Source organism: Lepidochelys kempii, chromosome 1 (genome assembly GCF_965140285.1).
Source record: "Lepidochelys kempii isolate rLepKem1 chromosome 1, rLepKem1.hap1, whole genome shotgun sequence".
Classification (NCBI taxonomy): Eukaryota; Metazoa; Chordata; order Testudines; family Cheloniidae; genus Lepidochelys; species Lepidochelys kempii.
The window spans coordinates 149,862,662-149,885,319 of record NC_136380.1 but is presented as its reverse complement, the minus strand read 5'-3'; the positions used below and the strand labels follow the sequence as shown (position 1 = coordinate 149,885,319).

Sequence of the window (22,658 nt, the reverse complement as noted above, 5' to 3'; positions counted from 1 at the left end):
TTTTAATTGGCTCTTAGTCATCGGATCCACACCAAATACCTTCCAGTTTGCTAGAATGCATTCTAAGGGCATACACCGTGCCCTAACGCCCGAGCTCTGTCCCTGTCCCATACCAACAGGGTAACTCTGGGCATCCCCAGGTTCCAACAGAGCATACAATCCGGATTTCAAAAGGTTCCTACCCTATCCAAGGGACCGGTTCCTCACCGTCGCCCGCAGCTGCTCCTCTCCTATATCCAAGGGACCAGTTCCTCACCGTCGTCCACAGCTGCTTCTCCACTATATGAGTGCGTTGCACCGTTGTGCCCTCCGGGGTCGATCAAATTGCGTCTCCTCCGAGGCCCCCGATGAACTCACCGGTGCGTGCTGGGCGTCGGTTCTCGCCACAATCCTCGACCTCCAGGAGGGGTCCGGGCAAGGCTAAATAGCAGCCTCGTCACCCACCCAGGGACGCCAAAAGCTGTTGCCGGCACCCAGTGCCAAGAGACAAAACAACAGCAGGGGTTGGTTCGCTACCTGGTGTGCTTCACCCAATAATCACAATGGGGTGGAGAAACAGAAAAGTTTATTTGAAGCTTCAAAAAGGTACAGGGAGAATAGAATCTCAAATCCTGCACACAGAGCAGGAAGTTATACAGGCTTTTATACATCCTTTCTTCAGCATACTTATCCAATAGCAAGCTGCCCTAAGTATCCATACAGCCAGCCAATCCAGTTACCAGCTAGTTCTCTTCTTTTTGTATCATTTGTTAAACTATACATAAAGCTGCTTTATTCAGCATTGTTCTTCCATATCTGCCCTTTTTGGCCTTGTTTAGTTTCAGGCAGTCTGACTCTGCAACATATTGTTGCAGATCCTCAGCATAACTGCTGTGAGTGCCTCCAGGCAGGGGGGCCAAGGACACTTGGGCCTAGTACGCAGAGCTGCTGCGAGTGCCTCCAGGCGGGGGGGGGAGGGGGGCAAGGACACTTGGGCCTAGTGCGAGGGGGCTTCATCGACACTCGTGGTCTTCCATCCCCTCGAGTTCCCTAGTGGCCATGCCCCAGTATCCCCAACAAGTTCAACCCAAAACAAATTATTTTTCCAGTTTTTCAAAACTGCTTGTGAAATAAAAAAAACAATTATTCACCCATCTCTAGTCATAACCTCTCTTGTCAGAGCAGAAGGTCAAAACACATGGAACTTTTAGTGTACGGCATCAGGGTCCACACTACAACTTAGTGCATGGCAAGCTAGTGTGAGGTGATTTACACCCCAGCTTGCCACACACTCTCTCTCTCTCTCTGTATAGACATGCCCAAAGACAATAACTTACTTTCCAGTTTAACAGAATACTTTTGCTGCGTGTGAGACAAACAAAATCAGTTGCCTTCAGAGAGGGAAAAGCTACTCACCTGAGAGCCTGTGTCGTCCTGCCAGAGAGGGAAATGAAGTCTAGATAAGAGATTACATACTGTAGAGTTTCTTAAGACAGTGACATGTTCACAGGCTGCTGAGAAATCTCTGTGATCTGTGAAACCGCCTGCTGAGAAGTCAAAAGGCCAGCATGTGCCTGACTATGAACTTGTCAGCAAAAGTGGATTTTTTCTTTGAATATCTTGGCTTCCTGCTGGGCCTGTTAGACTCTGTTGAGGCCACTTTGTGGTAGCTTCCTGGGATTTAAGAGATGGTAGTTGGGCTGCTCCAATGCCTTTCCTGGTGCAGGGGTTAGTTGCTCTTTGGGATTACATATTTCTTTTTCCGCTAGTGAAGCCACAGATTTGTGGTGGGACTTTTGTTGAGAACATCTATACTCTGTTTAAAATATATTGAAATACCCTGTATTTATGAAGTGGAACTCATTTTGATACAAACTCACTAAGTGGCAGAATTGAAAAATCCTCACTACTACTGTGATATGTTTCATGTCAAATATTTTGGGGGCAGGTGTGTGTACTTGGGCTCTCTCATTTCTTTTTATGTTGTTCTTCATCTAGTAGTTTTCTTTAAGTATGGGGGCAAGAAAGAAGCCACCACAAATCCCTTAAGTTAAAGTCCTACAGGGTTTAATAGAGACAAACTGCATAGAGTTTGAAAGATATTAAATGGTGTTCTATAGAAATTACTTCAAAAATCTTAAAGATGTTAATAGTGAATTATATCCTTTGGATAGCATTTTTAAAGCAAACTACAGAATTTAATAGAGAATTGTGTCCTTTCTATAGAATTATTTATATTAGTTTAAAAATTTTGTTGGAAGGTTATCAATGTCTCTCAAATCTGACAGGACTTCTCCATAAGTGAAAGCAGAAAAGTTACAGATTTTAGCTTCCTACCAGAGCTCAGCTTCTGGTGATTGGCAAAGCAGGGGCACCTCCTGGTTTAATTGTTCCTACTGAAGCTAGACAATTCCCGTTGTACAGAGTTTACTGGGAGTGGCTAGTGTGGATAATGGAGAAACATTGTGGAATAATTCTTTGAAAGTATGTAGTAAACCTCAATTGGATCTTCAGGACAAGCAAATCCCTTACAACTTGAGTTAAAGGAGTAACTCCAGTAGGTGTGAATAAGTAGCTGACTTAGTAGGGGACAGCCGCAAGACTGGCAGACAGTCACACATGTTTTGCCACTGTTATAAACTCTCATCAGCTTCAAACAGGAATGCTAATGTATAAACCACATATGATCCAACTATATTTCAGCTGCATGGAATGAAATGTACAATGAATATGTGCCAGGAAATCCAATGAGTGTGACTAAAATGTTTCAGAGAGACAAGATGGGTGAGGTAATATATTTTGTTGGACCAATTCTAAATAGAGCTTGAAAGCGTGTCTCTTTCACAAACAGAAGTTGGTCCAATAAAAGATATTACCGCACCCACCTTGTCTGTCTAATATCCTGGGACAAGCACGGCTACAACAACACTGTAAACTAGATGCTTTTGCATTTTGAAAAAAATTAGAGTGCATCTGTCAAGGTTCCTTCCCCACTTTGAACTCTAGGGTACAGATGTGGGGACCTGCATGAAAAACCCCCTAAGCTTATTTTTACCAGCTTAGGTTAAAACTTCCCCAAGGTACAAACTATTTTACCTTTTGTCCCTGGACTTTATTGCTGCTACCACCAAGCATCTAACAAAATATAACAGTGAAAGAGCCCACTTGGAAACGTCTTTCCCCCCCAAAATCCCCCCAAGCCCTACGCCCCCTTTCCTGGGCAAGGCTTGATAAAAATCCTCACCAATTTGCATAGGTGAACGCAGACCCAAACCCTTGGATATTAAGAACAATGAAAAAGCAATCAGGTTCTTAAAAGAAGAATTTTAATTGAAGAAAAAGTAAAAGAATCACCTCTGTAAAATCAGGATGGTAAATACCTTACAGGGTAATCAAATTCAAAACACAGAGAATCCCTCTAGGCAAAACCTTAAGTTACAAAAAGACACAAAAACAGGAATATACATTCCATTCAGCACAACTTATATTATCAGCCATTTAAACAAAACAGAATCTAACGCATATCTAACTAGATTGCTTATTAACTCTTTACAGGAGTTCTGACCTGCATTCCTGCTCTGGTCCTGGCAAAAACAACACACAGACCGAGAGAATCCTTTGTGTCCACCCTCCCTCCAGCTTTGAAAGTATCTTGTCCCCTCATTGGTCATTTTGGTCAGGTGCCGGCGAGGTTATCTTTAACTTCTTAACCCTTTACAGGTGAAAGGGTTTTTCCTCTGGCCAGGAGGGATTTAAAGGTGGTTAGCCTTCCCTTTATATTTATGACAGCATCACTCAGTTGTGAGTCCTACGTTGGTTACAGAAAATTCTGCTCTGTCAGTAAAAACAGGTATGCTTGAAAACAATATTAGGTCAAGAGGGGCACTAGGGTTCTGGAGTCACATGACTCAGGTGGTTGTGATTTATCTACCAGGATATGTTTATTCTTGAGATTGAGGCTGAAAGAGTGTCATATTTCTAACCAAGAAGAAAGAGCTGAAGTTCCAAATCACACTCTTAGCTCTGCTGTATTAGGATTTATATTTATGCAATCTCCAATCAAGATTGACATAGTAATTTTTTTAAAAGTGACTTTCTTTAAAGGGAGGTGTTTGCATATATGTCTGGATGCTTCCCAAATAAACCACTCCAAATATCAACAATTGTCATACTTAAATCTCCCCTGATCCCAATTAGTCCTGCCCCCAGTGGCTAAAATACTTATTTATGGTACAGAGGAGCTTATTGAAGAGGGCTGACTAGCTCTAGGCCCTCTGGCCTTTAAAGAGGCGAGCTACCCTGTTATAATCACTGTAAAATAATGCCAAAAAAATGGCTCAGTATGTTGAATAGTTGCAGAAGTGTGATCCACTTCTGATCTTTAAGAGTACCTTTTTTTTTAAAAAAAAACAAACTAATAGTCTCTTTGCATGTCATAATAGAAAAAATACAGCACTTATGGCTGACTAGGCATATCATTAATTAAACAGGACAGAATACAGCAACCTTCACAAAAACGGAAATCTATTTTTAATTGCCTATTACTATTTATTATTTTTAATACAATAGCACCTAGGGACACCAACCGAGATCCGAGCCCCATTGTGCTAAGCAGTATATTAACAGAAAAAAAGACAGTCCCTACCCCAAATAACCTGCTTTCTAAATAGCCAAGACTAAGTGTGCTGGGGATAGGGGGACATATAACACACAAGCAGAGTGAACAATAGGATGTTCTGCAAATGTTAGGTTAGTTCTGCTTTATTTATAAAGTGGCATAGGTGATCTTATATATTGAAGCGGAACTACCCTAACATTTGCAGATAGGGTGACCAGATGTGCCAATTTTATAGGATCAGTCCCGATATTTGGTGTTTGTCTTATATAGGTGCCATTTACCCTCCACCCCCATCCCAATTTTTCACACTTGCTGTCTGGTCACACTACTGGCAGAACAACCCATTGTTCACTCTGTATATGAGGAGTCCCACTGAGTTCCCGTGAACTTAAAGTGAATCACTATCACTTTGTTTCTATCCCTCAATTGATTTAAGTTGTTTCTATCCCTCAATTGATTTAAGTAGGATTACTCGTAATTAAATGTTTTTGTGGATCAGGGCCAAGCTCCATTCTGCAGAAAGGGACTAGTATGTAGAATTTTTTTTTCCCCTTTTCCTTATTTCCAAACCAACAAACCAACTATCGAGGAAGGGATTAAACACAAACACATATGATTAGGAGGTTCCCCTGCATTAAACTAGCCAGATGGATTATTAATAAGCAGAGAAGTGGGGAAGGGGGGTTAGTCAACTTTTAAAACTTTTGGACAGCCAGCCATCTCTCTTCTTTTTGGAGACATTCACACAAAGGTTACTCTTCAGCTCTAGCACTGGGAGGAGGGAAAGAAACAATTCTGGCATTGGAAGTTGTTTTGTGCGAGAGGTAGGGCACTTATTTACATCTGATCCCAACACCTAAAAGAGTAGCCCCACTAGTTTATGTTGTGGGGGGCTCCTTTTTATTTTATGGGCCCTCCATAGCCTTCTGAATATAATAAACCTAGCAGTCAATAAATCAAGCCTTCTGGGGCCCAGAAGGCTTCAGATATTTTTTCCTGGATAGAACCCTCTAAATTTCAGGCCTTTCTGAGATTCTGCTTGGACATTAACACTGTAAAAATTAACATATTTTAGGATTTATCTTAATCTAGTAGAACTTTCTGAAGTTTCCCCTTTCCCTTATATCTGAAGTGTTCTGTATTTGAATTATTTCTCCTGGCCCAAAATTAAATGAATATCTGTTATTAATTAGAAAAATCATGGAGCAGGTCCTCAAGGAATCAATTCTGAAGCACTTAGAGGAGAGGAAAGTGATCAGGAACAGTCAGCATGGATTCACCAAGGGCAACTCATGCTCGACAAATCTAATTGCCTTTTATGATGAGATAACTGGTTCTGTGGATGAAGGGAAAGCAGTGGACGTGGTGTTCCTTGACTTAGCAAAGCTTTTGACACTGTCTCCCACAGTATTCTTGTCAGCAAGTTAAGGAAGTATGAGCTGGATGAATTCACTATAAGGTGGGTAGAAAATTGGCTAGATTGTCGGGCTCAACGGGTAGTGATCAATGGCTCCATGTCTAGTTGGCAGCCAGTATCAAACGGAGTGCCCCAAGGGGCCGGTTTTGTTCAATATCTTCATAAATGATCTGGAGGATGGTGTGGATTGCACCCTCAGCAAGTTTGCAGATGACACTAAACTGGGAGGAGTGGTAGATACGCTGGAGGGTAGGGATAGGATACAGAGGGACCTAGACAAATTGGAGGATTGGGCCAAAAGAAATCTGATGAGGTTCAACAAGGACAAGTGCAGAGTCCTGCACTTAGGATGGAAGAATCCAATGCACTGCTACAGACTAGGGACCGAATGGCTCGGCAGCAGTTCTGCAGACAAGGATCTAGGGGTTACAGTGGACGAGAAGCTGGAAATGAGTCAACAGTGCGCCCTTGTAGCCAAGAAGGCCAATGGCATTTTGGGATGTATAAGTAGAGGCACTGCCAGCAGATCGAGGGACGTGATCGTTCCCCTCTATTTGACATTGGTGAGGCCTCACCTGGAGTACTGTGTCCAGTTTTGGGCCCCACACTTCAAGAAGGATGTGGAAAAATTGGAAAGAGTCCAGCGGAGGGCAACAAAACTGATTAGGGACTGGAACACATTACTTACGAGGAGAGGCTGAGGGAACTGGGATTGTTTAGTCTACAGAAGAGAAGAATGAGGGGAGATTTGATAACTGTTTTCAACTACCTGAAAGGTGGCTCCAAAGAGGATGGATCTAGACTATTCTCAGTGGTAGCGGATGACAGGACAAGGAGTAATGGTCTCAAGTTGCAGTGGGGGAGATTTAGGTTGGATATTAGGAAAAACTTTTTCACTAGGAGGGTGGTGAAACACTGGAATGCGTTACCTAGGGAGGTGGTGGAATCTCCTTCCTTAGACGTTTTTAAGGTCAGGCTTGACAAAGCCCTGGCTGGGATGATTTAGTTGGTGATTGGTCCTGCTTTGAGCAGGGGGTTGGACTAGATGACCTCCTGAGGTCCCTGATATTCTATGATTCTATGATTAATAAATATCTGTTATTAATTAGGTTTAAAGGTTAAAAACTCAATTGTTATTATCTATTCTATTTTTGTATAATTTCTTTGAGATTTTTATCATGAGTATATTCAGTAAAACTTGCATTTCTTTTTAATTAGAGATTCTCTTAGTAGCATAGCTTTTAGTACTATTGTAAAATGAGATTTTGAAATGAACCATATTATTAACCAGATTATTTTTTCCAGATTCAGTGCATTATATTTTTAATAATAATGAAATTAGATTAAGATCAGATATTACTCATAATAGCATGATATCATGCAAAAACTGCACGTGTTTTGAACCATCAAAAATAACAGAAACCCAACAACACATTATCCATTAAACCAGTATAAAAAATAATGAATGGAACATACAAAACATGATACTTTAATATTTAATACTATCCATGACCCCTAATGAAGGAATGTAATATGGTCTATATCATCAGCTGTTACAACCAGAATATCTAACATCAGTCATTTCAATATCAGTTATTGTAAGTTATTGTAAGTACAGATATGGCCCTTTTAAGCTTGAACAAGTCAAGATACTACCTCTGTCAAATGAAGGATAAATGGGAAAGTGATTTTATGAAAGGTCTCTGAGCACAGCTCTTTGAGATCAGCCCTGTCTGAGATACAAATCAGGTAAAAACATGACAAAAAGAAATAACTGGTTTGCAGCTGATAGGAACAGATTCCAGCATTAGTCCACCCCTCAGTTTAACCATGTAAGATGCATTGACCTCCCAGATTAATTCTTACCTTTGTTATTTAGGATCTTAGTGTCTTTTGTAATAGCTCTTAAGGTTTTGCTACCAAGCTCAACAGGAATCTGATTCAGTAACAGATGTGCTCTACATCTTAGTGATCTGTACATTAAAAACCCTTCTTTCTCAGTCTTCCTATCAGTCAGAAAAATAAAAGTATTGAGATGATCAAACCACAAATGAATACTGCAGCAACTATCTGATATAAAATATGTTGATCTACACATTACACACAAAGAAATACACAAATTAACTTACCCAGCATCTGATACATTACATTATGGTTCTATTTACTTAGCAAAGAACATAATTATCCTTTATTTCAATATTGTGTTGACACAGTATACCATATTACTGGTTTTTTTTTCCTTTGGAAGGTACTAAACAATCAGAAATGTTTTAACACTTTCAGGGATAAAAAGTGTGGCCGCTATAGCATCTCACTGGTTTATAACTGGCCAGGTCCTGTCACTGCAATATACAAAATTTTCCATTAAACAGCAGTTATATGTAATTAAGGACTGGATGATTCAGGGGATCTCTTATTTGGATACAAAATTTTAGTTCTTGTAGCAGGTGCAACCATATTGCAGCCACCTCTAGCAAATTTATGGCAGTGTGGTCAAATGACATGGGTTCTATTCCTAACTATGCCACTAGCTGTGTCTGACCTTAAACAAGTCACTTAACCTCTTTGTGCCTCAGTTTGCAAATATGGGCACTTGTCCACCATTGTAAAGTGCTTTGAAATATATAGATGAAATTGCTATAAAACTAATATGTTTATTATTATTCTGTGGTTAGTTACCAACAAGATGAGGAAGCAAATAGTAAATTGTTGGATTCTGATGTTATCTGAGTTAAACCGTATGTACAGATTATTTAACAAGTGGAATTTGAAAATAAAACTATGGGGAGGGCTTGTGCAAAAGAGCTGGTGTCCTACTTTCTGGTCTGTAGGCACAGCATGGCTCTAGGCGATGACATAGGCAACAGTTTTAACAGTGTCCTTCATTTAATGGGTGCAAAGTTACATCAGTCATCTAATAACTTGTAAGTCATCTAATTACTTGTTTGTTTGGAGGTTGGAATCTACAGCTACAATAATGGGGGCTGATAGAGACCCAGCTGCCAGTCTGGTCCTAACTACCTATCGAAGTGGTAAAAATGAGACTAGAAATGGATAAATGCTCTGAGGTTCATTATCCAATGGCACATAGATTACTTATTTCCTGAACCTTACATGACAATGTAAAATCTACACAGTCAGAAGTCAGGTGTGGACTATCGTACTCCATCTATGAAGAAGAAGATGTAAAGAGAAGGTTATGTATGTATATGTAAATGCCCCCATCACAGCCTCAGTGCCCCTCTGGAATCAGGATATGATGTTGCCAGGGTCTTTGCCCATAGCACCCCCTACTGATCTCTTCTTTGGCCTTCTGATGGCCAGTTTCTGTCCTTGACTTAACCCTGTGGCTAAGTCAGGTCTAGTTTGAACCTGCTTCTGGTGTAACTAAAAGTTTCAACAAAAGTTCACCCAAACCAAGGTTCTTTCGCTCTTCTTGGGCTTCTCTTCAACCTGCCCACCAGGTTCAGTTCCCAGCTCCTTCTGGGTTACCTTTTAGGTCTCTCTGGCTCTGGGATAGAGCACTGACTCCCAGGTTATTTCTCTGGAGTCCTTCCAGAGCCTCCTTCAGGGCCTTCCACAACAGCTCCACTTGCTCCCTTTGGTTGCTTTTGCAAACTGACTTTTCTTAGCTATTTCTGAGACCAAGATGTTTCAGGCTGTCACCTGATCCCAATTAGTCTTGCCCCCTCTGGTGAAAATAGAGTTAATGATGGCACAGGTGAGCTGACTGAGTATAACTGGCTACCCCCAGGCCTTCTGGCCCTTAAAGGGTCAGTCCATCTTGTTACAATGACTATAAACAATGTGCAAAAATTGGCCCATTGTATTTGAGCTGGAATAGTTACAGAAATGTGGTCCATTTCTGATCTTTGAAAATGGCTTAAAAGCAATCAAACAAAAACTAATAGTCTCTTTGCATGTCATAATAGGAAAAAATACAGCACTTATAGCTGACTAGGCATATAATTAATTAAACAGGACAGAATACAGCAACATTCACCAAAAATGGAGTTCTAATCTTAAATTAACTATTATTTGTATTACAGTGCCTTGATCCCAACTGAGATCAGAGCCATTGTGCTAGGCACTGTACAAAATACAAAGTTACACATATCCTTAAATGCTTCGCTGGATTGAGGCCCAAGGATTACCACAAAGATGTCATTTAAGGCTCAGACAGTCTCTTTAAAATCCCTTCTTTGGCTGACTAATTCTCAGCCATCCTGAGCAGACTGTCCTTGTTGGGAAGAGCTTATGTAAGAAACAAAAATAAAACCCTATAATGCATGTCAAATAAACAGCCACAAAAACAGTGTTTCAAATTTGCAGATGCAATTATTGGAAGATCGAACTCTGCACCTACCATTAAAAAGATAAAATAAAAATAGCAAAAGGGGAGGCTTTATTACCTAATGTCAACTTTAAGTTTTTCTATCTATATTTTTTTAAAATCAGAGTTGACCAAATAAAACTCCTGGAAATGTTAATAACGTCACTCTTCATTTACCATAGACTGTCAATTTATGGCTGCAAATTGCAGTAAACTTGGGCCTCATATGAATCCAGGACACGGTCTTAATTATTTTCTCTCTCTCTGACTGTTTGTTCTGCTTATATACCTGACCCCGATCACAGGAGCATCTGAGTTTCTTACAAGTATTTAAAAATGGGAAATACAATAACTTTTGCTGCAATAGTAATCCAGCAGCAGTGGGGAGAAATGTCTGTCAGTTTTTCAGAACTTCTCAGTAAAACTAAACAAATTGTAAATGAATATGTCAAGACAAGAAATACAAACTTTAATATATTTAAAGGAACAAGAGCAAGTAATAATCTCTCTTTTATTAAAACTGGCTTGAAAGATCTGTTGAGATCAGCATCACTGTTTCTCCTTATTGTTTCATAAAATTAGGCATCGAATAGACTGGAAGGAATGCCTGATAACTTTTGAGTGTTATATAGGTAATATCCCTTGGCATTCTTTTGCCAATATACTGTAGCTTTCATCTTTCTTCCAGAAGTTTCTCTCTCACCCCAATTCAGGAAAGCACTTAAGCATATGCTTAACCAGAGACTTACGCATGTGCTTAAAGTTAAGCACATGCATAAGAGCTTTGTGGAATCATGGCCTTAGTCTCTAGCTTCTGGGCATAGGCATAGTTTGACGTATGTATTGGGGGGGGAGGGGGACAGCTAGAGTTGCCAAATTTCTAATAGCAGAAAACCAAACATCCTTGCCCTGCCCCTTCTCTAAGGCACTGCCCCTATCCCGCCCATTCACCAAGGCCCCTCCCCCGGCTTACTCCATCCCTCCCTCGCTCTCCCCTACCCTCGCTCACTACCTCATTTTCACTGGGCTGGGGAAGGGATAGAGGAGGCTGTAAGGGCTCTGGTTGCGGGTGCGGGCTCTGTGGTGGGGCTGTGGATGAGGAGTTTGAGGCACAGGAGGGGGCTCCAGATGGTGGGATGGGGCCAAGGGGTACAAAGTGTGGGAGGGGACTCCAGGCTGAGCATGGATTGAGGTGTGGGAGGGGGTACTGGCTCTGGGGTGGGAATGCAGGCTCCGGGATGAGGCAAGAAATAAGGGGTTCAGGGTGTGGAAGGGGGCTCCAGGATGGGGCAGAGGGTTGGGCTGCAGGGGAAGTGAGGGCTCTAGCTGGGGGTGTGGGCTCTGGGGTGGGGCCAGGGATGAGAGATTTGGAGGCAGGAGGGCACTCCTGACTGGGGCCAAGGGATTTGGAGTGTGCTATGGGATAGGGGGTTGGGATGCAGGAGGGAGTAAGGACTCCAGCTAGGGGGTGCAGGTTCTGGGGTGGGGACAGAAATGAGGGGTTCAGGGTGTGGGAGGGGGTTGGGGCAAAGGGTTGGGGTGTAGGAGGGGGTTTTGGTGCAGGAGGGGGCTCAGGGCTGGGGCAGGGGGTAGGAGGGGGCGTGCGGGCTCTGAGAGAGAGCTTGAGTGCAGAAGGGGGGACAGCTGGAGGGACATGTTGCTGCTTCTGGGAGCCACACAAAGCCAGATAGGGAGCCTGCCTGCCCTGCTGTGCCTCCAACTGGACTATTAACGGCCCAGTCAGCAGTACTGATTGCAGCCATGAGGGTCCCTTTTCAATTGGGCGTTCCGGTTGAAAACTGGGCATCTGGCATAAAATCATAGAAGATTAGGGTTGGAAGAGACCTCAGGAGATCATCTAATCCAACCCCCTGGTCAAAGCAGGAGCAACCCCAACTAAATCATCCCAGCCAGGTCTTTGTCAAGCCAGGCCTCAAAAACCTCTAAGGATGGAGATTCCACCACCTTCCTAGGTAACCCAACCCACTGCTGCTTAGCCAGTCGGTCCGCAGCCTATAGCAGTACATGGGATTCTTCTGTCCTAAGTGTAGGACTCTGCACTTGTCCTTGTTGAACCCCATCAGATTTCCTTTGGCCCAATCCTCTGATTTTCTTTAGGTCACTCTGGACCCTCTCTCCCCCCAGCTTAGTGTCATCTGCAAACTTGTTGAGGGTATACTCCATCACACAATCCAGATAATTAATGAAAATGGTCAACAAATCTGGCCCCAGAACTGACCCCTGGGGCACTCTGCTTGATACTGGTGGTCAACTAGACATCGAGCCATTGATCACTACCAGTTGAGCCTGATGATCTAGCCAGTTTTCTATCCACCTTATAGTCCATTCATCCAATCCATACTTTTTTAACTTGCTGGCAAGAATACTGTGGGAGACCGTTTCAAAAACTTTGCTATAGTTAAGATATATCACGTCCACTGCTTTCCCCATATCCACAGAGCCAGTTATCTCATCGTAGAAGGCAATCAGGTTGGTCAGGCATGACTTGCCCTTTTCTAATCCATGTTAACTGTTCCTGATCACCTTCCTGTCCTCCAAGTGCTTCAAAATGGATTCCTTGCGGACCTGCTCCATGATTTTTACTGGGACTGAGGTGAGGCTGACCGGTCTGGAGCTCCCCAGAATCTCCTTCTTCCCTTTTTTAAAGATGGGCACTATATTTGCCTTTTCCCAATCATACGGGACCTCCCCCGATTGCCAGAAGTTTTCAGAGATAATGGCCAATGGCTCTGCAATCACATCAGCCAACTCCCTCAGTACCCTCGGATGCATTAGATCTGGACCCATGGACTTGTGCATGTTTATTTTTTCTAAATAGTCCTTAACCTGTTCTTTCACCACTGAGGGTTGCTCACCTCCTCCCCATATTGTGCTGCCCAGTGCAGCAGTCTGGGAGCTGACCTTGTCTGTGAAGAGTGAGGCAAAAAAAGCATTGAGTACTTCAGCTTTTTGCACATCATCTGTCACTAGGTTGCCTCCCCCATTCAGTAAGGGTCCCACACTTTCCCTGACCTTCTTGTTGCTGACATACCTGTTACCCTTCACATCCTTTGCTAGCTGCAACTCCAGTTGTGCTTTGGCCTTCCTGATTACACCCCTGCCCATGCTCGAGCAATATTTTTATTCTCCTCCCAAGTCATTTGTACAAGTTTCCACTTCTTGTAAGCTTCCTTTTTGTGTTTCAGCTCACCAAAGATTTCTTTGTCAAGCCAAGCTGGTCACCTGCCATATTTGCTATTCTTTCTGCACATCAGGATGGCATCCCTAGGGGCAGCTCCAGTCAGGCCAAAGGCTGTGCATGTGGGGCAAATTCCATGCCTACCAGAGGCTTGCAGTTTGGGAGGGCAACCCCCCCATCACAGCGCCTCCTGCTAGTCATCTCAGGGAATTAGCATCCAGCCTCCAGAGCTCCTCCTTCAGGCTGGTGTCTTGCCTTGCTGCTGGCTCCCATGTCCCTCCCAGGACCCTGGTACCCCTTTCACTGGGAGCTGCCCCCTGGCAGTACCCCACAGTTCTGGGTCTCCCCCTCCCAGGGGAACCCCCCACCGACTATCCCTACCTTGCCTCAGTCATAGGCTCCTGCCAGTCACCAGCTAGCCCCCGCATCCTGGGGCGACTGCAGTATAAGCCACTCATCCCAGGCGAGGGGGTTTGGACCTGCTGCCTCTGCCTACCAGTGGCTGCCCCTGCAACCCTCATACCTAATAGGCCCTTCCTGAGTTCCCCGGCTCCCTTGGCCTTCCTCAGCCCTGCTCCCAATCTAGGTACTTTCTCAGCCCTTGCAGCCAGAGGAGAGGAGAGGAGAGGAGAGAGGAGAGGAGAGGAGAGGGTCGGGTGGGGTCGGGTCGGGTCGGGTCTGGTCTGTCCCCTTCCCCCCAAGCTAGAGAGAGAGGACCTTCTGGCTCAAAGGCTTTATAGAGCCACCTGGGCCCTGATTGGGGCATGGCCACCACTTCCCCCAATCAGCCAGGGTTTTACTCCCTGCCCCAGCCCTCTACAGGGCTTTCCCAACCCCTTCAGGGCTGGACCAAGTGCTCACCCCGCTACACCCCCCAAACTGTGTCCATGCTTCCATGCTCTTCTCTATTTTATTTTCTTTTGATATTAGTGTTCTGTCTCTCCCTGTAGATTTCTAGGCCATATAATACTCTTTTCCAAGGGCCCTGTCTCTTGCCCTGAGATCTCTGTGTCCTACATTGTTTCTTAGTCTTTACTCTTTTACTTTTTTTGTTTTTCTCTTAGGCCCTCTACCCTCCATCTATTTTGAATTCTGTGTTCATAGATGTCACAGATGAGCAGATAGGATAATATGCCATAAAAATTGAAAAATGCTTTAAAAATTGTATCCTGTTTCATAGTAATAATCCTTTTATTGGTCTAATCCATTCCAGAATGGCGAATATAATATGAATGAATACTTTCCTGCAACAGCAAGTGAAAAGCGAGATTTTCTCCTCAGACAAGTTTCATCCCTTCCCCTCCTCCCCGCCCCTTCAAAACTAGTTTCTCTGTCATTTCTTGAGGAGGAAAATGGGGGAACTAATTTAATCAAAAGTGCATTTTTTTTATAAATCAGGAAAAATAATATGTTGTCCAATGGTTAGTGAATTCAGATGAATAGCATTGTTGCTATCTCTTAATATTTTAGTATGTCTTACAACATCTGGGGTTTTTATTAAAGTACCAGCTCCTGGAGTTCTATGGGGTGCATCAGAATTTCTGCTTGTATTTAAAAGCAAAAGTAAACTTCTAGCCCTTATGATTGTGGGGAAAGGCTTGAAAAAGTGACCAAGTCCACTGTAAAGTTTCAAAACCCAGAAGGTAAATTAAAATAAATCCTATTATTATTTAATCTCAGATTTTTAAAACAATCTCATGATTTAATCTCATGATTCTTAAGCCAACTCGCATCTCTGAACACTTGAATATGCAGTATTGCAGTAGTAGGTACAACAGTAAGGAGTGTCTGATTTGCTCCTCACTGGGCAAGACACTTTTTTTTCAGTTCTGTCTCTATTCTCTTCAATGTCACCTTCACAATTTTGGTATCCATGGCGATAGCACCACACTATGTCCTGAGCTAATTTCCAACGTCAATATGCTCTCCTCATTTACATCTCCCCCAAACACCATCTTCTTCCACGACACCTACAAGAAACTGATTAAATCATCTATTCATTAAAAATAATTAGTATATTACCTTCTACTTTACATGTAGGTAAGCGAGGGCCATAAAGAGACTGGAATTGAAGTTGTGGGTTGCTGTAATTCAAGGTTAGAGAATGATGGTGGAAGACATGTAATTTAGTTAGGATTTATTTACATTGTATGTTCTTTAGGGCGGGACTATATCTATCTCTGAATTCAAAAAGTACCTACCACATTTCGGACATCTGTGCAATCTAAATAATAGTCTCTCTTCCATTTTTCCAGAGTATGTGAACACAGAATCATAGAAACATAGAAGATTAGGGTTGGAAGAGATCTGAGGCGGTCAACTAGTCCAACCCCCTGTAATGTACTAAGTGGTCTAGCTATGCTTTGGTGCTGTCAAACACTTGGGGGAAGCTGCTGTCCCATCTCAAATGACCATGTCTTCCTGTAAATATTAATTGTACATGACCCTGCAATTCTAAATCACAGCTTTATGAATTCATATTCAGGCAAGGCATCTGCACCTTCTCCTGTAAAATGCAAAAAAATCTGTGTTTGGGAGTTCTCCACTTAGTTCACATTTTCTACAATTTTCAGTAGAGCTGGAGGTTTAATTTAATCCATAACAACACAGAAATCTTCTCTCTCCTTGTATGTCACACCATTGTGGCAGCTTTTTAAAAAAAATCCCTTTGGATTTTCTTCAGCTCTCTTTGTGTCATGTAAAGATTAGTAATCACAGACAACAGTCATGTCAGCTAAAGCAACAAAAGTGTCTGTGGTTTGACCGTTATTCAACACGTCAGAACAGTACTTACCTCAGTGCAGTATATTTTATAGCCCCTATACTCTTTCCAATCAGGGAGATCCCTCAAGATTATGGAGAAGGACATTCATTTCCCAGGTTTGTATTTCAAGCTGTCATTCATATTTTTCCCCCTTGAAAGATTGGTCTGTTTCCATTTCCTTCTTCATTTCAGCCTTTCTCCCCCTCTCCCCCCCGCCCCCTTTACCCTTGTCTGTCTGTCTCTTCCTCTGTTTCTTTTTTTTCTTCACCACTCACAAATCCCCATATCCCTGTGTTCACTGCCTGAAGCACTCTTGAAATAGACAGAGGATTATTTTGCTGACCATTTGCAAACCTGCTTTCCTAGGGGAGCTAGCAATAGCAGGGTCTTTTTATACACTAACTAGGATCATGCAGTTCTAGTTAGTTGCTGGCACAGCTCGGGAAAGTACTACAGTGCAGGAGAACAGACTTAATTTTGCCAAGTGGATAGCTTTGTGTTCTCCCTACCCTTCCTTGGGTTATTTACAAACAAAAACAAAGCATGTTCCTATGCCCATATTACATGCTTGTTCAGTAATAGAATTGTTGGTATAGCTATTTTTCTTAATGATAAATTTGTAAGGTAACCTAACACTGGCATAACGAAATTCAAATAAAAATCACAATAGATTAGTCTGAATGTTTTTCTTTTCCCCATATTTAAAGGTGGTAGTTGTATAATCCAAGACCCCTTTTAGGCAGAGCTCTTTTAAAAAAGAATTGATACTCAGGTACCTGCCATTCTGCGTAGTGGCTTTATTTATTCTTCCCAAAGCTTCATACATCTTAAAGTACACTTTTCTTCTGACCTTGAAAACACTACATATTTCTTTGCCACCTCTCTAAATCCTTTGTTTCTGAAGACTTATTGCAATGTCGATCCACTGAAGATGCTCAATCTGTTTGAGAAAGAAGACTTAATTGCCCTTACTGCCAGAGAGAAAGCAGACTTGTCCAGGTTAGGGATGAGTCCTGTGTCAGCAGCATCAGGATTCTTATGTAATTCTCAGTTGCTGATTAATAGACGGATTCCTTCCAAGCCCTTTAAAAATCAATGGCATTTTTTAAAAGATTTATTTGTATCACATTTGTAATTAAAATGTCCTGCTGGAGATGCTGCCATGCTGTGTTTTTATTTCCTTTCTGAAAGCTTTACAAAAACCCCCACATTATTTTGTCAAGTAGAATTTGTTGACTGTCTCAGATTAACTTGCACTGAAGGTTTTGGTTAAAACTAATGTGTAATAGAAGGAGGGAAAGGTAGAGACATTTATTTGTTACTTTAACTTTTGCTTTTCTAGTTACAAAGCAAAATGATTATAATAATCATTATATTCCGTTACCAAAATGTTGTCATGCTCTTTGTCTCAGAATGCTGCATTTAAAGCATTTATGGATGAGATTCATGCCTAAGTAGAGGGCTTGCATGAGATCTGTGCATCACTTAATCCCTCCAAAATGATGTTTAAGTGAGATTTGGGGTATACTTATGTCTTGTGCTGCCCCCCCTACACAAGGCTGACTTTTATCCTTAGATTAAGGATAAGGAATCAAGATAAAGCCATGCGGAAAAAAAGAATGTAACTTCACTATTTCAGCATTGTATCTATGCCATCATTTTAAATATCAAATCAATTTTTCATAAATGAGGATTACATACATTTTTAGTTACACTGGCCTTGATTCAGGAAATCACTTAAAGGCTAATGTGATCACTAAATTCTTGTCTGCACTACAAAATTATGTCAACCTAAATTACGTTGGCATACGGCCATCACAGTTATTATATTTCTAAACAGGGTCTGAATGAATTCTCCCCTAACAGCTAGCTGGGAGGGGGGGAGACTTCAGGAGCAACCTGTATTTACATGAACACACCTTCTCTGTTTAGATATCCAGCAGATAGAGTGGTGTTGCTCAAAGTAATCAACTTTGGCTAGTGTTGGATTACAAATCACTTCAGTACTGAATGCAGGGGTAGTGAAATGCTGTTACCAATGTTGTTGTCATTATTGTATGAATAAAGGGAAGCAGAAGTGTGCTTAACCTCCTAAATGAGGGGATCACCCACCGCTGAAAGGACCTCGATAAGCCAGGGGCTCAAATGCCAGAGCCCTGTGAAAGTAAGAAGGGTGGGACAGATGTCCCAGACAGGAGGTGTGAACTGTCTCTCAGGCTTTGTCTACATTGGCTAGCGAAAAACAAAATTTGTGTCATTCAGAGGTGCTAAAACACACACACACACACACACACACCGAAAATCAAAAGTGTTGTCAGCGACAGGTGCTGGTGCGAACAGTGCTTTGTCTGCATGAGTGCTATCCTGCCGACAACACTAATGCTGCTCGTTGCAGGTGGAAGTTTTCTGTCAGCAAGAGAGCTCTCTCCTGCCGACAAACAGGCTACACTGTGTGCCTTTTACTGGCATGGCTATGGCTGCACATCTGTGTCACTAAAAGCTGCATAGGGTAGACGTAGCCTCAGGGTCCCCAGTGTGGTTTAACCCGTTCCTCCCCACTATTCTAAGAAAGAGCTAAATAGGCTTCATTAGGAGCCTCTTTGTTATGTTAACATGCTCAAATGAGAGCTGAAATCACTTGAGATGGGGCAATGTTTCTACCCCAGCCTGCAAAAAGCTGAAAATTACTAATGTGCAGAGGTCACAGCAGAGAACCAGGTGGCACCAGAAGGTGACTAACAGTCAGCCGGCGAACGAGCAGATGGCGAGGCAACAAGAGGCTGGCAGGGCGGCCAGTGGAGAGGAACTGTGGTTGGCTGGAGGGCCAGGTGGCAAGGAAATATGGCTGGCAGGGCAGCCAGCCAGAGCAAGTGCAAGCAAGGTGCCTTCTTTCCTGGGTGGGAGGTAAACTCACACAGGTACTCCTCTGAACCCTGGGTCCTCACTGACCAAGGACAACCACTGTGAGTGGGGTATGGCGAGGGAGCAGAGCAGGGCACAGAAAAGGAACTTTTGGTTGTGGAACTCAAGAACATAAGGCAGAAGACACTGCCCCATGCACTCTGGGGTGGGTGTCCTGCTCACAATTTTATGATTATGAATCCCGCTTGAGGCATTTTCCCTAATTACTGTTGAGTGACTTCCCTCCTTTCATTAAAGTTTTATTCTCTACATTCAGACTCTGTGATTGTGAGTGGGAAAGTATTGCCTCTCAGAGGTGTCCAGGGGTGGTGTGTAATTTTCCCAGATTACTGGTTGGGGGCTTTAGCCGGTTCTGTGTTGTACTGTTGGAAAGGAACCCCTAGATATTGAACTCAGACTTGGTTGCTGCCAGATTCACCTGGCAGAAGGGGTTACACATTTCTTGTGCGTGTGCACACTACACTTCTTGTGTCAGTGGTGTGCGTCCTCACTGGGGCACTTGTATCGATGCTGAGAGCAGTGTATAATGGATAGCCATCCCACTCTGCAACTCATCACCCACCAGTGCAAGGTGTTTTGGGAAGTTTTTCCAATGCCTCCTGAGGCCAAAACAAGTTATGCAGGGGTGACTGGGAGCATGGGTTCAGCTTCCCATAATGCAGTGTTCTCAGTCCCATAATTTAATCCACATCCCATAATATCTCACACCTCTTTTCAAAATTCCCACAAACCCATGTGTCTCCCTTCGCTGTCCACCATCTCTGACAGAAGTATGGCGCCTGCACAGCTCTGCACTATTGTCATGAGCCTTGCAAATACAGGGTGCTTGATCCTGCAGTTTTTTCAGAGCCGCAAAAGGACCCACAGGAAACTTCCTTGGAGACTACATTACTGTGGGACATAGGAAAAAAACATTCAAAGCTGTTGGCATTCACAGAGTAGCTGCAGATGGTGGACCACTGGTTCTGGGCCTAAGAAACAAGCAGTGGCTGATGGGGTTGCATTGTTTTGCACATTCGGGATGATGAGCAGCGGCTGCAGAACGTTTGGATGCGCAAAGCCACATTCCTGGATCTGTGTGCCAAACTCGCCCCAGCCGTCCAGTTCAGGGACACCAAAATGAGAGCTGCACTGGCAGTTGAGAAGCAAGTGATGATTCTATTACAGAAATGTCAGATTGCTAACGGTCAGCTGGGAATCAATTTGAAGTCAGGAAATCCACAGCAGGGAAAGTTGTGATGCAAGTGTACAGGACCATTAATTGCCACCTGCTATGCAGGACTGTGACTCTGGGAAATGTGCAGGACATAGTGGTTGGTTTGCAGAAATGGGGTTCCCAAGCTGCGGGCGGCAATACATGGCACACATATCCTTATTTTAGCACCTTGCCACAGAGTACGTCAACAGAAAGGAGTACCTTTCTATGGTAATGCAACCACTGGTACATCACTGATCACTTTACCAACATCTGCGGGGACTGGTCAGGGATGGTGCATGTTTAAGAACACAGGACTGTTCAGAAAGCTGCAAGCAGTGACTTTCCTGACTGGCAGATTACTATTGGGAATGTTGAAATGACAATAATAATTCTGGGAGACCCAGCCTACACCTTGCTCTTCGAGCTCATAAAGCCATACACCCATCACCTCATCAGAACCAACTACCAGCTCGGCAGGTGCGGAATGACAGTTGAATGTGGGTTTGGTCATTTAAAGTGCTGCTGGCATTGTGTATTTATGAGAGTGAAAAAAAGTATCCCAATGGTTATAGCTGCCTGTTGTGTCCCACATAATATATGTGAAGCAAAGGGGGAAAGGTTTCTGCTGCAGTGGAGGGCAGAGGTGGAGTGGCTGTTTGCTGAATTTGAACAGCTAGAAACAAGGACTATAAGAAGACCTCAACATGGAGCTATACGGCTCAAGGAGTCTTTGAAAGACCATTTTAATAGTGAGCCATAGTAGTATGTGTTGATATGGTGGGATCTATCTGCTCCTGCTCTTTTGCAGCCTGGTATAAATCTTGAAGGGAGTGCTGCTTTGTGTTTAGGAAGATAAAATTGTCAATGTACATGTTAATATTTTCTGTGAATGATGTTACTGGTTCTGTGCCAAAATGAAATAACAGGAAATTGGTGGGTGTCAGACCCGCTGATCACCAGCCAGCATATGTTGTGAACTATTAAAGATGAATTATGTTCCAAAAAATAATTGTATTCTGTTACAATAATCAAGCAAATAAAAAAATGTTTAGAACTTAATAAAGCTTAATAAATTAAGGAACAGCACTTATGAAGGTGAAAGAACACTCATTTCCATTTCAGGTATAAATACACCAATTGTGGCTTTCACTGATCAGTGTATGTGCAGCTGAAGGTACAGACATACGCCTACTAATTTGTGCAGTTTTATATAGCATGGTGTAAAGGTTGTAGAACTTTTTATTGGCCTCTGCAGGTGATTATCCAATGTCCTAAATCATGTACCTGTGTTATCACTGTAAAACACTCTATCAAAGCTGTCCATCATACTAAACACATTGTAGGAAATGGAGCAGATTGACTATTATTTGTTAAATAGAAAATTTAACTAAGGTTACAAAGGGTTGTCTTTGTGAATCATGCAAATCTATTCAGTATCATCTGACACAAGCAATCAAATGGCAGTGTATGGCTTATTAGCTAAGTGGCTTATGTTGGAGCTTCAGAATTGGTTAGAGTGAGCAGCACTGAGCACTGGAGTGATTGAGTGAGTAACTGAACAGAAAAAAAAAAAACATTAAGCTTCCTTATTGAGTGACTGATTCACTGCCTCTCACTCCCACACTGTTCTTGATAAAAGGCCCAGTTATATCTAGGGTGTGGCTTAATCTCCAGTGAATCAAAATACAGATATTTCATGACAAATCAATCCCTGAAGTGTCACAAATAAGCAAGTAAGTACATTGTGCTCAGAGATAGATGAATCAACCCAAAATCTTAACATCCACAATACAGTCATTAGTTTTTGTTCTGGTTCTCAGCCAGCTCTAATACAAAGTCACAAAAATGTCAGTTATCAAATAAATGTGAAGGTAAAACCACACATCAACTAAGTTTTATAAAAATCATCTTGCTGTTTCATTCTACTTTATTCATTAGTCAGTGACATAAGCATTAACTTAAAAAACCTGACTTGATTTTAGAAAAGATTAAAAACCACCTTTTTTCACCCTCTTGAGACAGTGAAAAGCAAGGGAGGAAATCTCACTCCCACCCCCCACACCCCCGTATATGGTATGATTCAATGTGTGTCCGAATGTTAACCATTGTGCCTGATCCTGTAAGGTTCTGAACGTTTCAGTTAACATGGATTCAGATGACAGCTGAGGGTGTTCAATTCATCTACAGTTCGAGCATAAGATTTGGAAGTGACACTTAGCTGTTTTCTG

General features: G+C 42.6%; 1 protein-coding gene across 11 annotated transcripts in view; it reads left to right on the top strand.

Annotated features, from left to right (window-relative positions):
* Positions 1-22,658, top strand: part of DMD (dystrophin) — a 1,937,833-nt gene that overhangs the window by 402,214 nt on the left and 1,512,961 nt on the right. The window lies entirely within an intron of this gene.